The sequence below is a fragment of the Eptatretus burgeri genome, chromosome 3, assembly GCF_056783735.1.
Source record: "Eptatretus burgeri isolate ZD-2024b chromosome 3, Ebu_testis_v1, whole genome shotgun sequence".
Lineage (NCBI taxonomy): Eukaryota > Metazoa > Chordata > Myxini > Myxiniformes > Myxinidae > Eptatretus > Eptatretus burgeri.
In genome coordinates this window covers 89,123,917-89,128,916 of record NC_140963.1, presented here as the reverse complement: position 1 = coordinate 89,128,916, position 5,000 = coordinate 89,123,917, and the positions used below count along the sequence as shown (strand labels likewise).

General features: G+C 48.6%; 1 protein-coding gene across 1 annotated transcript in view; it reads left to right on the top strand.

The window, feature by feature from the left end:
- The window catches only part of LOC147030406 (dnaJ homolog subfamily B member 13-like), an 83,347-nt gene that overhangs the window by 61,052 nt on the left and 17,295 nt on the right, over window positions 1-5,000 (top strand). The gene's annotated exons all lie outside the window — the stretch shown is intronic.

Here is a 5,000-nt window from a genome sequence, read left to right as displayed (position 1 = left end):
TTAAATGGGGTAAATCTGTGCATGAGAAAGCAAATTTCTTTGAAAAATTTCCAGGAGGCGTTGATGTCAGAGGCAAGAGAAATATGATGGTCAAGGATCGCTTACTTACTGTACAGTCATGGGTTCAAGGTAAGGATCGTCTTACTCTTCACCTATGTGGCATTGCTGCAAACAACTTTGTAATAAAGCTAATGCTGCTGTTCTGATCGCTGAATCCTGAATCAATGGCTGATTTTTTTTTATACCTGATTTATATAAAAAGGCACCTTCAAAAGAAGGCAAAATAAGCCCAAAACCCGGATAGCCGGCTCTGTTTGATGTTTAGCCAATGATGACCATAAAATCTCTGTCTTTTAACATGAGTGGCTGTGCTGAAGCCTCTGGCTCAGTGATGACGCTTTGGTGTGCGCATACGTGGGACTTACATCCATTGGAGATCGAGGGAGCACTCATCATACTCCACACATTTTGATTTTTATCTCTGCTGAATCACACTTGCCTTCTAATTTCTTGGTTTGCATAAGCAGGAACAAATGTCTGACTGGCAGACAGGCTTTTGTTCTTTTCAGATTATGCAGTTTGTCATGTGAGATGTGATATGTGGCTGATGCTCACCAATACAGCGAGGAGGTACTATTGGCATATAATTGAGCTAGGTCTGGTCAGGTCAGGTTAGGTATGGGAGCATGCGCCGGAACAATGCGTTGCTGCATTCACTTTCCAGGGGCCTCCGTCTGGCCATCCCCCAGGCTGCTTGGCCCATCCCCATCTCCTTGAGATGCTGATCAACTTGCTGCAATGATGAGGCACGTGGTCAACCCAATGGCCTCCTCCACTCACAGGGCTCCTAAACTGAGAGAATCTGTTGAGCTGGATCAGCATCATGAAAACGAGCCACATGTCAATACAGCCGCAGCTGATGCTCACGGACTGCAGGTAACAAATCTCATCCGAGTCTCTCTCAGCAACCGCTCGTTGGACACAAAATCCGACCAGCGATAGCCAAGGATTCTCCGAAGAGACCTGGTACCAAAGGAATTAAGTCTCCGTCTCAGATCCTTGGTCAGAGTCCAAGTCTCGCACCCATAGAGCAAGACTGGAAGTACCAAGGACCTGAAGACTCGGACTTTCGTCCTCCCGCACAGGTACCGGCAGCGCCACACCCCATGATCCAGTGAATCCATGACTCCCCAGGCCCGACCCAGACGTCTATTGACCTCTGACTCGCAGCCAGCAGAGACATGAATATCACTGCCAAGGTAAGTGAATCTCTCCACGACCTCAACATCCTCACCACAAACAGACACAGACAGGACAGCAGCATCCAAGATGTCACCGAAAGCCTGGATCTTAGTTTTGACCCAAGAAACCCGTAATCCCAACGGCTCCGACTCCTCATTCAGCACCTCGAGGGCCCCCAAGAGGATGTCTAAAGTCTCCGCAAAGATGACTGCATCATCTGCAAAGTCAAGGTCCGAGATCTTGACATTCCCAAATGACGCACCGCAACTTGATCTCTCCGACATCCTCCCTAGAATCCAGTCCATACAAGTGCTGAAAAGTGTGGGGGCAAGTACACATCCCTGACGAACTCCAGTAACAACTGGAAATAAGTCAGAGATGGTACCACCACACTTCACAGCACTCTCAGTACCAGAGTAGAGTTCAGACATCAGATCGATCAGTTTTGGTGGCACCCCACGAAGACCAAGAATCCTCCAGAGGACATCCCGATTCACTGAATCGAACGCTTTACAGAGATCAACATAGGCTGCAAGCAGCCCCTGCCGAAACTCTCGTCTGCGTTCGATTCCTGGTACCAAAGAGACCTGGTACCAAAGGAATTCAGTCTCCATCTCAGAACCCTGGTCAGAGTCCAAGTCTCACATCTGCAGGGCAAGACTGGAAGCACCAAGGTCGTGCACAGTTACCGACAGCGCCACACCCCATGATCCAGTGAATCCATAACTCCCCAGACCCGACACAGACATCTATTGCCTTCGAGCTCACAGCCAGCAGAGACATGAATATCACTGCCAAGATAAGTGACTCTCCTTGACCTCAACATTCTCAACACAAACAGGTACAGACAAGATAGCATCATCCAAGATGTCATTGAAAGCCTGGATCTTAGTTTTGACCCAGGAAACTGGTAATCCCAGCAGGTGAGACTCCTAATTCAGCACCTCAAAGGGCCCCCAAAAGGATATCCAGTCTCAACAAAGATGATTGCATCATCTGTGAAATCAAGGTCAGAGATCGTAACATTCCCAAACAGTGCACCACAGCTTGATCTCTCTGACATCCTCCCCAGAATCCAGTCCATACAAGTGCTGAAAAGTGTGGGGGCCAGTACACACCCCTGATGAACTCCAGCAACAACTGGAAATAAGTCAGAGATGATATCACTGCATCTCACAGACTCTCAATTCCAGAGTATAGTTCAGACATCAGATTGACCAGTTTTGGTGGCATCTTACGAAGACCAAGAATCCTCCAAGGGGCATCCCGATTCACTGAATCGAACGCTTTGCAGAGATCAACATCGGCTGCAAGCAGCCCCTGCCAAAACTCTCATCTGCATTGAGTGAGGACCCGAAGGGCAAGGATACAGTCAATCATTGACCTCTTTTGGGTTAAAGCCTGATTGCTCTGTGTGCTGGTACTCAAGCAGATGGTGGCGAACCCTATCAAGAATTATCCGAACAAAGACTTTGCCCGGCACTGAGAGCAGCTTCACCCCTCGGTAGTTGATGCAGTCCTGCTCATCACCATTCCCTTTTCAGAAAGGGCCAACAAAGCCCCTCTTCCAGTCAGTTGGGATGATGCCTGTGTACCAGACCGAACACAGAATTGCATGCAATGACAGTACAGCATTTCTACTGTTACTGAGAAGTTCAGCATGGATTTCACAGATCCCAGGTGCTTTACACCATTTCAACTGGTTCAGCGCAGCCTATGTTTCCACAAACGAAGGTGGATCACAGTTGATTGGGGGGTCAGCAACAGGGTTAGCAACACCCCGACATCCAACTCGACAGCTGGTGGATCATCCTGGTACAGCCGCTCAAAGTAACCGGCCCAGCAGGCATTCACTTTGGACTCCTCTGTCAAGAGCCCAACACCCTCTGCTCTAAATGCAGTGCACCAAGAGAGGGGCTTGGAGGAAGGCAATGCAAAAATTCCCCTGTAAGCAGGACGAGAATCACTTGACCACAGATGATGCTCTACCCCCTCACAGATTCCTAACACATAGGCCTCCTTGTCCACCCTCAACACACATACTGTTTTACGCCTCAACTCCTTCAACAGCTCAGCTATGCCATTAACCCTGGCCCTGCGACTCTGGTCAATAGTATCCAGTGTCTCTTGAGAGACAAAATTCTTCTTCGCCCTTCGGTGAGTTCCAACGCATCTACCGGCAACATGAAGGACGGTAATCTTGGAGGCACTCCACAACTCTTCAGGATCCTCCAAAGCACCCAGACCCCCCAAATCCCCACTCAGCCTGTTCACAAACTCCTCAGCTACCCTCTCATCTTTGAACTTGCCAACATTCAGCCTTGGCTGAGATGGTACCATTCTTCCAGATTTAAGCTGCAACTTCAGAGTTGCTATCACAAGCCTGTGGTCGGTATTGAGGAACTGAGCAATCTGGTGGGCCCTGCGGTTCTCGATCATCCTCCAGTTCCATCAATGAGCACATGGTCCATCTCCTTTGCCACACCACCAGCGTTGGAATACCAAGTCCAGCGATGACCCTCTGAGCCCTGAAACCATGAACCAGCCACCCTCAGTCCATGACTTATTGCAAAGTCAAGGAACGTAGTGCTATTCTGGTTCCCAGTTCCAGACCCGTGGGGTCTGCCTCATCGACCTCAACACATGCCTCATAATTATCCCTATCAGCTCCAGTCGATGCATTGAAATCCCCCAAGAATAGAAGAGTATCTTGCCTGGGGCACTGATCAACCACAGACTTGAGCGTGGCAAAAATGCATTCCTCACAGTGAGATCACTCGCCTCAATCAGAGCGTATGCAGAGACCAGGGAAACGCACCCAAGGAGTGATGAATCCTTAGTGTCATAATATGCTCGTTGACCGCTGTTACCTCACTTTTCATTGGAGTTTGCTTGTTGACCGGTGTTACCTCAATTATCATTGGAGTCTGCATATCGGACACAGCTACAGCAACTCCTTGGGCATTGTAACCAAACCAAGAGTCGGAGTAACCACCTGCCATGATCTCGCCACTTTCCGGTCTCCGAACCTCAGAGAGTGCTGCAATATCGATGTTCAAACGCTTGAGCTCAGATGATAACAGAGACAGGTGATCATCCTCTCTTCGGGATCGGACATTCCAGGCACCCATCCAAAGGCACCGCCTTAGGTTAACTCGAGGAGACTGCCGTCTGGTGGACGACACCTCAGCACTACCCCAACAAACACTACTGCAATCTGACCCAGGAAGGTTACCCCATGGTTTTCCTCCTGTCATCAAAGAGTGGGGGTCCTGAAGGCTTTGCCCCAATCCCATCATCCAGTGAGCTGCCCTGCGAAGTGCATCTGCTGTACAAAGGATTCTCCCACAGAGTGGGTTTTTAATTTTCTTTGCGTTTTTATTGTTTTGTGGAGTGAAGGGTTTTGCAGTGACTGGAGTGCAAATCCTGCCACCCACCTCCTCAAAAAAGAAACTCAATTGCAGGACCTCTGCAGACACAGTTGGGCACGAGATGTGGATGGCTCTTGACTCACAAGGAGCTCCTCTGCCCTTCAACAGGTTTTGTTTTAAATCCTCCTGTGTCCATATCCATGCTCCCTCCTCACCAGGTGGAGCTCAACAGGTAAAAAGGTAAAGCCAGGAGGTATATATACTGCATATACCCTGAGAATCAGAGATGATTTTTTTCTGTTCTTTTTTTTTACATCTGGTGCTCATTTTTATTTGTCAAAATGATCGTGGCATAAAAAAACAACTATTTTTCACACTTAATTTGTC